This window comes from Rhinolophus ferrumequinum, chromosome 21, assembly GCF_004115265.2.
Source record: "Rhinolophus ferrumequinum isolate MPI-CBG mRhiFer1 chromosome 21, mRhiFer1_v1.p, whole genome shotgun sequence".
NCBI lineage: Eukaryota > Metazoa > Chordata > Mammalia > Chiroptera > Rhinolophidae > Rhinolophus > Rhinolophus ferrumequinum.
In genome coordinates this window covers 25,225,347-25,237,480 of record NC_046304.1, presented here as the reverse complement: position 1 = coordinate 25,237,480, position 12,134 = coordinate 25,225,347, and the positions used below count along the sequence as shown (strand labels likewise).

The window sequence follows — 12,134 nt, the reverse complement described above, 5'->3', positions numbered from 1 at the left end:
ACTTACCAGCTATATGGCCATGAAAAAGTTAGTTAACAACTCTGTGTCTTCTTATAGTTCTTCATTTGTAAAATGAGAATAATAATACATATCTCATGGGACTTTAGGTTTAATGAATTAACATATAAAACACTTACAACAGTGCCTAGCACTTAATAACCACTGAACAATGATATATGCCATTATTATCGTAATTATCATAACATATATCCATACTCTGCCCAAATGTCTGTTTCACTGCTATTGATGTAGAGTAAACCACTGTCATATCTCTGCCAGGTTACTACATTAGGCTTTTAACTGAACTCTTAATTCAAACCACCTACAGGCAACAAAAGACAAAGGAGGTAAGTCATTCTTCAAAATTAAAAACTTGTGTGCATCAAAGTATACTATCAACAAAGTAAAAACACACTCACAGAAAAATATTTGCAAATAAGAGCTCTGATAAAGGTCCACCATGTAGAATATATAAAGAAGTCTTTTCAGCTCAACAACATAAAGACAAATAATCCAATTAAAAATAAGCAAAGGATCTGAACATTTTTCCAAAGAAAATAGATAAATTGCCAGTAAGCTCATGGAAAGAGGCTCAATGTTATTAGTCATTAGGGAAATGCAAATAAAAACCACAGTGAGATTCCATACTTCATAATGAAAAGAATAACTATAAACAAAAAGACATAGAATAACAGGTGTTGAAAGGATGTAAAGAAACTGGAACCCTCACACACTGCTGGGGAGAATGTAAATGGTAAGGCCACTTAGAAAATGCCTCTAAAAGTTAGAGATTTACCATACGACCCAATAGTTGAATTCCTAGATACCCAAGAGAACTGAAAACATAATTTTAAACAAACACCTGTACATTAATGTTCATAGCAGTATTCCTTAGAGCTCAAAAGTGGAAACAACCCGAATGTCTATCAACTAATGAATGGACAAATTGTGGTATGGCCATACAAGAGAATATTGTTCAGCCATAGAAAGGAATAAAGTTCTGATGCACATGCTATACCATGAGTGAAATTTGGAAACATTACACAAAAATGATAGAAGAGAAAAAAGGCTACATATTGTGTGATTCCATCCATATGAAATGTACAGAATAAGCAAATCCATAGAGACAGAAAGTAAATGAGCAATTGCTAAGGGCTGGGGGAGAATAATGAAGAGTGGCTGCTAATGGGTACCAGGCTTCTTTCTGGGGTGATGAAAATGTTCTGGAATAAGATAGTAGTGATCGTTGTACAACTGTAAATACACTAAAAACCACTACATTGTACACTTCAAAAGGGTGAAATTTATATATGTGTATTATGTCTTGATAAAGCTGTTATTAAAAAAAAATGAAAGGACTAACTAGCTAGTTTGCTGAAAGGGAAGTTGTACAGCTTCTTTTATAGTTTGTGGTTTCATTTAACTGCCCCTTAGTTCTTAGAGATGTCTCTTGTCCTACGCTCACAGGAAGATAAGCAGCGGCTAGAAAACCTACACTAGCATTTTATCTGTGCCCATCTTGGCGCACTTCACATCTGGGTTTGGGTTAAACAAGTGACTTCAATACAATAAGGGTAAAAGGTATAACCAGATGTTCTTATTAAGTTTCCCTTCACTCAGCATAAAAATGGGACATAAAAAGAGAAAAAAACAAGCAATGAGTGTAGTCAGAGAATCCTCATTAGGACATTATCATCAATTTAGAGCTTTAAAAGCACTATTTTTCACTTTTATTTAAATTTAAATGTCAAAATTCTTTACTAATGAGATTCAAATAAAAAATACGTAGTGCATAACTGTTTTGCAAATACATATTAAGTTATGTAATTTATTGTTCTTTAAATGGTTCCTGTATCATTTGGCATATTTTTAACACCGCACACTTTTTTCTTACTGTAATGATGTAAAATTTGGGTATGGGAGACCAATTAATCCCCTAGAAAGCTAACATATTTGTTCCTTAAAACATGCTACAGTGGGCCGGCTAGCCGGGCCCGGTGTCTCAAGTGGTTGGAGCGCCGGCCTCCTAACTCCAAGGTTGCCGGTTTGATTCCCACCTGGGCCAGTAAGCTGCACCCTCTACAGCTAAGATTGTGAACAACAGCTCTCCCTGGCAACCAAATGCCTCAGACGGGGAAGCGAAAGGCTCATAATACCAGCATGGGCCAGGGAGCTGTGTCCTACACAACTAGACTGAGAAACAACAGTTTGAACTGGAGTGGGGGAAAGGGTAGGCAGAACAAGGGGGGAAAAAACATACTATAGCTATATATTGCACTAATCATAATTTATAAAAACATTTTTGGTAATCTGAATTATCTATTTTTAAATATTTCATTGATTTAATCAATTACGTCCAAAATTTTATCAAAACAAAACAAAACAAAAAACCGAAATGTATACTGTATATTTAATTCACAAAACAGGTTGAATTCAAATTACATATGAAACAAGAGTATTTGAACACTAGAATTAAATGTTATTATACATAAGCATCTAAGATGTAGAAATCAGCATCTTACAAGGCTCTAAATTTATGTCACAAATTCACCCCAAATCCAATTAACTAATAGCAGTGATAAAAATGTAGGGATAGTTTACTGTCCTAAAATCTAAAGCAGAGATTCTCAAACTTTAATGTGATAAGCATCTCGATTATTCGTAAGAAATGCAGATTCTTTGGTCCCACATTCAAAATTATGATTCAAGTATTAGGGAATGGGAGAGACATGACCAAGAAATCTGCAGTTTTAAAACACTCAGATAATGACACTGCTACTGATCTAACATCTGTAAAATGAAGCTGGAAAATATAATAAAGTAACCTGAAGTGGCAGTCCCCTTAAATCCATACCAACCTGTAGAAATTATGTAGATACTTTTTTAAAGAATGAAGTAACTCCTGAAACTAATATAATATTAAAAGTCAATTGCAATTGAAAAAAACGTTTTTTAAATGAAGTAATGGCAATGTTTGCCTAGGGTATGAGTGGGGCAGAGGACCTGACTGAAAAGGGGAGAAGGAAACTTTCTGGGATGATGAGAATGTTCCATATCTTGACTGTAGCGATGGTTATATGGATGGAACTAGTGAATGTCAAATCGAACACCCATCTCCAACCTTCACTCCCTCACCTGACACCACCACATATGCTGCTTACATGCTTGCCCAGCCTCTCTTACAGCAGGTGTTGACAAAGTTATAATCAGTCAGACAAAAGCAGGACACTACCACAGGACTCTGGGAAAGTATCCACTTCCCTGACAAAAGGAATTAACATCATTGATGCTGCCCTTTCTCCCCATCTTACAGCCTTGAGTTCAGAAATGATGCCCAGAGCAGTGGCAATTAGAAAACAATCAGGAGGGAAAGAACAAAAAAGTCACAGACATTGTAGAGCAATTGTACTCAAACCAGCAGCATCCTTTTTATAATATGAACCCTGGAAAAATAAACCCTGATTTGACAGCATTGTTAAATGTGATTTTGTTTCTGTAGCCAAATACATGCCTAATAATTCAAAAACCCATTCCTTTTCCAAGTCTCTTTAAAAAAAGAAAAAAAAGAAAAAGAAAAAAAAAAGCAGAGAGAACTTGGATAAAAAGTCTCAAATCCAAGGGTCCTATGCTTTCAGAAGCCTGTAAGAATGACAATCAAAACCATAAATGGAAGTCCCATATAGCAGCATTATTTATAATAGCCAAGATATGGGAGCAATCTAAGTGTCTATTGATAGGATGGATAAAGATATCATACATATATACAATGGAATAATACTCAGCCATTAAAAAGAATGAAACCTTGCCATTTGTGACAACATGGATGGACCTATGGGGTATTATGCTAACTGAAATAAGTCAGAGAAAGACAAATACCATATGATTTCACTTATATGTGGAATCTAAAAACAAAATAAATGAACAAAACAAACTCATAAATACAGAGAACAAACTGATGGTTGCCAGATGGGAGAGGGGTTGGGGAGACGGGTAAAAATGGGGAAGGGATTAAGAAGTACAAATTGCCAGTTATAAAAAGTCATGGGGATGTAAAGTACAACATAGGGAATATAATCAATAATATTGTAATAACTATGTATGTTATCAGATGGGTACTATACTCATTTGATACCTTTGTAAGTTATATAAATGTCTAATCACTACGTTGTACACCTGAAACTAATATAATATTCTATGTCAAAGATAATTGAAAAATAAAAAACATTTTTTTAAACTAGTCAAGATCCAAGCCATCAGATGAAGTTCTTTAATGAAAACTTTCAGGAAAACACAGAAAAAGAAGCTACTTGCACAAGAAGTAATAGACAAGTTCTAGAGAGTATTCTCAACACAATACTTCAATCATTTTTTCCTTCAAAATTAATAAACACATTTTCATGAAAAATGCTGTGACTCTTAAAAAAAATACGGCAACTCTATTGCAACAACGTTAATGGCAATAAAAGTTTGCTTGGGAATAAGTTACTTAGACTGGAAACGGTAAAGACCAATGATCTACCCATACCCTCTATCCCATCTGCTTACTCCCTACACAAATCAATTCTTCATACTTCTTTATTTATTCAAAAAATATTTATGGAAGGCCTTTTACATGTTTTACACTCTTCTTGGTGCCAGAAATTCAAAAAATGAAAACTATGTTCACATTCGTAACACGTTTATAATGGTGCAGAACTGTAGATAATGCAGGTGAATGTTAAGCAAACTGTCAGAGTCAGGTCGACTTATAAAAGGGTAACTTGAGGAAACTGTTCGGTATCTTGATTGTGGTGGTAGATACACAAACCTACATGAGTATATTGTGATTAAACTATATGGACCTACACACACACACACATACAAGTAAATCTGGTGAAATCTGAAAAAGATCAGCGGGTTGTACCAATGTTAATATCTTGGTTGTGACATACTCTAGTTTTGCAAAATGTTACCATTGGGATAAACTGGGTAAAGTGTAGACGAGGTGTCTCACTACTATTTCTTCTAAGTACATATGAATCTATAATGACTTCAATAAAAACCTGAACTGAAGAAACGTGAATGTGATGCCCTGCAAACACAGACCCAGCAGTGCTAATGTAGCTGGCTCCTGCTGCAGCCTGAACGTCAGTGGAGACGACGATGAGGGGTGGCCCAAAATTCCAAGGACCGAAGGGTGAAACTTGGTTGGTAGTATTGGGAAAGGGAACAGAGAGAACGGGGCTGTTGTTGTTTTGCCTGGAAACTCCCTGGACATTGGCGATAGTACCACTGCCCATGAAGAAATAAGTGGTACCAACACTGGACCCCACACGTGGCCAAGTGAGAAAAAAAGGCCAACACTCCTGTCTGTCCCCACAGTATCTTCAGCCTAGCCTCCCCTGCCACCAAGAGAAGAGACACTGTGACCACCTGGCAGTTGTCACTGGAACAACTGGCATGCGCACGTTACACACATTAGTCCATGTCTTCATAGGAGGAAAAATACCCTAGTATGAGATATAAGCAAAGTTCATGGTAGGGAAGAGAAGCTCAAGTGATGTTGTACGTGCTCTATGATGATGGCTCGTGTTGATGAATATATAAGTGGCATTAATGACTTAACTGATTGTGCCTGCATGCTTGTGTCAGAGGGTATCCTCTGCCCTGCAGACTGTGGGATAAGTACACAACTGAGCACTAACGAGGCTTCCAGTTCCTTCCCATGCTGTACAATAGAAACAACATAACCCCAGTAGTAAAAAGTTAAGGTGAAGAATTAATGGCTGCTAAAGCACTCAAGAGTGTTAGCCTAGTACAACACCGCCATCTGCCTGATCCAGCAACCAAGTACACTCCCTTTTGAGAGGGCAGCTACTGACTGGCTACCAAGTTCTTGCAACTAAACAACTGACCCATGGAGGTTTTGTGATTTCCCAGACGCACAGTGGGATGTATCAACACAAATTCAATGATAAACATGGTGGGAAGGCCCAACAGGGCCTGCTAGTCAAGTGGACATGGTATGTTCCGGAATATGCGCCAGCCTGGCCCTAGCAGCATCTTGTTTTTACAGGTACTTATCACCTAGCTCCACTGCCTGCAGTAATGCCACTGGCTCAATAGCCCCTGATTTCACTGAGCTGCCTTTAAATGCCTGATTCACTGATGGATTGGCTACAATAGAAGGTGATGGATGGTGTCCACTCCCCTGCGGCAGCTGTAAAATCCCAACAAAAACTCTGAAGGGACAAATGTAAGAACCAATCAATAGGGTAGGACAATGGAAAGCTGTAACCTCTGATTTAATTGAGAGGTTGCTATAACTGTCGTTGAACCATGCCCACATGTTTACGTATTGTCTATGGATGTACTTGTGCTACAATGAATTTTATATTATACAGATTACATTTCAATAAAGCTAATATCTGGGGGGGGAACTGACAAAAATCAGGATCATAGAGTAATGCACCTAATTGCCATGTTTTGCAAATAAAAATACAGACAGTCCAGTAGAATTAGAATTCCAGTATAAGCGTTAAGTAGGCAGTATGTGGGACACACTCACACTACATTTTTTTTTTATCTAAACTAACCATCAAATACTATCAAGTAATAATGTTAAATACCTGATTCTTTTCTCCTTGAGAATTAAACATGTTAATCATATCATTTTGCAGCACCGCTCTGATAAAGTAAAAGTAACACTTACTTGATGTGCAGATGTTTCAAAACCAAGTATATCATTTATCAAAATTAGCATGTTAAGTACAAAATGACTTGTGTCTGCTTGAGTAAGACATCATGGAAGTGTATTAACAAAATATTGTAAGGTTTTACAACACATGACTTTACAGTTGGAAACTCGGAATAGTTTTCTAACTACATATGTGCTATATGAGGAAAATTACTGTCAGATGCAGAGGATATCCCAAGTCATAGATCACAAAACAACTTAATCCAACATAATTAGATCCACATATTTGATTTTTTTTCCCCCTTGCCTGATTAAAGTATCCTCAGAGTTCTTGGAAGAATCCAGAATGACATGATTTTGAAGTACTCAAAGCATGTGATAGACAGATCACATGCCATATAGATTTTATCATCGGTGTTGAATTCTCTATGTCATTCAAAATGATTTTCAATGGAAGCTTATAAAATGAATTTTATGGTCATTCACTGAGTTTCCTTAGATCTTGATATTTGGTGTTTAGAAATTCCCAAGCTCCAAAGTTACAAGGTAGGACACAGAACAAAGTAATTTTAATAATTTCTATTTGGTTTTCCTATCTGTTAAATAGGAACAGCATTGACAGTATCAAACATTTGTACCTATGAACATTTGTCCACGTGCAGGGCACTGTTCTAAGGATGTGAGATATGAAGAAGCGTAAGCATGATCTCTTTCCCAGGTTGGATGTGTAGATAAAATAAAATGACAAATAATGTTAATGCAGAAGAGGTGTCAAAATAGGTGTAAGTAAAAAAAAAAAATAGGTCTAAGTGCTTAAAGTATTCTAATTCTCTGATTACAGCTGAGGTAGAGCATACCAGTGACTAGTGAGGATAGGACAGGGATTATAAAACCAGAGTTAAGAAGAAAACTCAGAGTACATATGCGCCAAGCAACATAAGGAAATATTAAAATCTTTACCTAAAATGCTCATCTAATTGAAAACTTCCATACAAAAGGAACAAAAACAAATAGTAACTAAATATGACAGTCAGCAAGTTGGTTATGCCAAAAAGTAAGGACATTGTCAAAGAATAATAGAGATATGTCAAAGGACACAGATGCCAAGTTAATAGGCTTCAACTAGCCAAATGTGGGACATTTTGAGCATTAAAATAATCATTGAATGGTATAGCACGTTGAATAAAATAGGAATCTATTAAGCCAAATGATATACATAAATAAAAGAAATAATACAAAGTTTGATGAGGAATGGAATATTTACCATAGTTTAAAAAATTACTTCTTAACTCACTATCCACCTGGGGCACAGCACAGAGGCAATAGACTGAAATGCCTATCTCCAGGTCTCACATAAAACAGGTATATTTGCGTACGTTAAAAGCTGCTGCCTGAGGGTCCAGGTTTCAATCCACCAGCAGCTAGGTGCTGACGGAGATCCATACCACATTAACAAAAGGAAAGATAAAAACCTATGATCATCTCGATACAGAAAAATAATCTGAAAAAATTCAACATCCATTCATGATAAAAAAGAAAAACTCTCAACAAAGTCTGTATAGAGGGAATATACCCCAATATAAAAGAGGCCAGATAAGACAACAGCTAACATAACACTCAACGGTGAAAAGCAGCAAGCTTTTCCACTAAGATCAAGAACAAGACAAGGATATCCACTCTTGCCTCATTTATTAAACATAGTACTGGAAGTTCTAGCCAGAGCAATTAGGCAAGACAAAGAAATTAAATTTAGGCACACAAATTGGGAAGGAAGAAATAAAACTGTCTCTATTTGAAGATGACATGATAGAAAACTCTAAAGACTCCACCAAAAACTGTTAGAATAAACAAATTTGGGAAAGTAGTGGGATACAAAAGCAAACATACCAAAATCAGTTGTATTTCTTTGCAATAATAATGAACTATCAGAAAGAGAAATTAAGAAAACAATCCCATTTGCAATTGCATTGAAAGGAATAAAACACCTATGAAAGTTTAACCAAGGAGGTTAAAGACCTGTGCACTGAAAATTGTAAGACACTGATGAAAGAAATTGAAGATACAAACAAAAGATATTCCATGCTCATGGACTGGAAGAATTAGTATTGTTAAAATATTCAAAATACCCAAAGCAATCCACAGATTCAGTGCAATCCCTATCAAAATTCTATTAACATTTTTCACAGAAATAGAATAAACATTCCTAAAATTTGCATGAAATCACAAAAGACCTTAAGTAGTCAAAGCAATCTTGAGAAAGAAGAAGTCAAGGCAATCTGGAGGCATCACACATCCTAATTTCAAGCTATATTACAAAGCTACAGTAGTCAAAACAGTATGGTATTGGCATAAAAAGAGATACTAGAAATAGAGCAAAACAGGCAAGTAAACAAAAGAAGGTATTACTAACAAAGAAAAAAGACTATAGCCATCACTAATATAGTTACACATGGTTTTAGAATTCCTAGCCAATGTAAGAAGGAAAAAGAACTGAAAAAAATTAAAAATTATCATGATCAGAAAATATGTTCTACGTACAAAATCTAAGGAAATTTACTGAAAAGCCATTTGAACATACAATAGAGTCTAGGAAAGCAGGCAGATACAAATTTGATACAAAACAAAAGTTTTGTCCTATAAGAGCAATAACTAATTTTAAAACATAATTCCTAGATGCCAAATTTCTATACTGTAAACGTGATTTCTAACAATATTAAAATGTAATTTCAATGCAATCCAAATAAAAAACTGCAGAAGATTCTTTATAAAACTCAATAAGGTTACTCTTAAAATGCATCTCAGTAAGAAAATGCCCAAGAATAGCTGGGAAAGTTTTTGAAAATGACCATTATATCTTGTTACAAAGCTAAAGTAAATAAAATAGCATAATATTGGTGAAAGGTATTATTTTAATATTACTTTCTATTAGAGAAATTTCCAAACATACATCAAGTATAGACTGTTATAATGAACCATCAATATCTACAATACACAGCTTCAATAATTATTACCACTTTGCAAATCTTGTTTACTCTATCTTTTGGGTTGTTTTGTTTTACCAGAATATTTAAAAGCAGATTAGAGATATATTGTTTTACCTGTAACTACTTCACTATGACTTAGGATATATGTCTAACAGATAAAGACTTAAAAAACAAACGCACAATTGCAGACCCAGCAAAATTAGCTGATTAATATCAGATAATACCCAGTTCAAGGTCTATTTTCTCCAACTGTCTCAAAAAATCTCTTTACATTTTGTTTAAGTCAGGCTCCAAGAAAAGTTCACAAATTGCATTTAGTTTATGCCTCTTAAGACTCTTGTAATCAATATAACCTTGTTTTCTCTTGTCATTTATTTGTGCTTTTATCTAACTGACACTCTCTTACTGTTACAGTATTTTAAAGAACATTCTACAGATCTGCAAATACTTTTGTATGTATCACAAGAAAATAAGGACATTAAATTCTTTAATAGTATCTACTAAGGCAAATGTTCAAATCTCACTGTTTGTATGAAAAAATACATTTTTGTACTACTTGATTTGCATGAGACAGGATGCAAACAAGGTCTTCACTTCGTATTTAGATAATATTCTCTAAAATTACTTTTAACCTCTGCCACACACCCAATTTTATTTTTCCATTACGATTATTTGTTGTTAAAACCAGGTCATGTTTGTATTAAAGAACTTCCCACATTTTAGAATTGTCTAGTTGCATTCTCATGGTATTATTTCACTTGTCCCTCAGTCTCTGTATTTTGTTTAAAGTGCGATTATATCTAGGGTCTGTATGTACAATTCAGAGGGCTGAGCAGCATATTTCATAAATGATGTTGTATATATCCTATTGCATCTTATCACAAAGCAAATGATAACTGAGGTTCCACTTTGGTAATGTTAAGACTCATCAGCTACAACCAAACACAGATGACTATTGCCTAGACTCATTGTTTCACTAGGGATAGCAACATAGTGATTCTTAAATTTACAACCCTCTTTTCAATTGAGATATAACTGACATGCAACATTATATTAGTTTCAAGTGTACAACATAATGGATCAATATTTACATAGTATATATTAGAAAATGATCACCAAAATAAGTCTACATTCTAACTTTTTTTAAACTGGAATTCTTCAATAAAGAAAAACATTCCCAGGGCCGGCCCACTGGCTCAGGCGGTTGGAGCTCCGTGCTCCTAACTCCGAAGGCTGCCAGTTCGATTCCCACATTGGCCAGTGGGCTCTCAACCACAAGGTTGCCAGTTCAACTCCTCGAGTCCCCGCAAGGGATAGTGGGCTGCGCCCCCTGCAACTAGCAACGGCAACTGGACCTAGAGCTAAACTGCGCCCTCCACAACTAAGACTGAAAGGACAACAACTTGAAGCTGAACGGCACCCTCCACAACTAAGATTGAAAGGACAACGTCTTGACTTGGAAAAAAGTCCTGGAAGTACACACTGTTCCCCAATAAAGTCCTGTTCTCCTTCCCCAATTAAAAAATCTTAAGAAAAAGAAAAACATTCCCTCACCAACTATTTCATTATCTTGTTAAATTGATACAAGAAAGGTAAATGCTAGATACTTTCCCTTTAGTTATCAATTTTCAGAATGGTTAGTATACAAGAAACCTTACAGTAATGCCCAATGCTTCCTTTTTAAGTATCACTATAAACACATCATGGGTTTATGATGTTTCATTCTATTTAGATATTTTTCATGGAAATTCATGACAAACAGCATTTTAGACTATTGGGAAAGGATGGATTAGTCAATAGATGGTGTTGGGTCAATGAGTTATCTCTCAGAACAATGTAGTAGACCGGTAAATGTATAACCATAGGCTCTGTGAAACAAAAGAATATTTGGTATTTTAGGCTATTAAGATCATATCTCAGTATCTAGCAAGTGATATTAAGAATATTAAATACATGTAAAGCAGTTAGCACGATGCCTAATACAAATTCTCAGTAAATTATATCCAGATGTGTGCGTTTGTGTGTATGAACACCCTCACGCGTGTGTGCACAGTGGCATGCTGGGAAATGTTAAACTCTGTCTCTCTAAGGGAAAAAAATTGCTGTGATTCGTAGGGTTTGCTGATTTCCATTATGTAAACACTCCAACTGTGGATGACTTCACACTACCCATGTAATGTCACTACATCCAGAGTTGGGGACAGATGTGCATAACTGATTCTCACTAGTCACTGTGAACTGGCTCCAGTATACCACTGAATAATATCCATATAATTATATACACTATAAAACTCAATTATTTTGTGTATATGTGAATATGTATGTTTGTACATGTGTATGTCTGTGTATGTATATATGTATGCATGCACATAGAATCAAAATGCCTAGAAAAAGGTCTGGAGAGATGGATATCAAATGGATAACAGCGTTGTCTCTGGAGCAAGAAAAGGTATTATGAGGTATTAAATGGAATT

General features: G+C 35.5%; 1 protein-coding gene across 12 annotated transcripts in view; it reads right to left on the bottom strand.

The window, feature by feature from the left end:
• Positions 1 to 12,134, bottom strand: part of BCAS3 (BCAS3 microtubule associated cell migration factor) — a 514,510-nt gene that overhangs the window by 330,657 nt on the left and 171,719 nt on the right. The gene's annotated exons all lie outside the window — the stretch shown is intronic.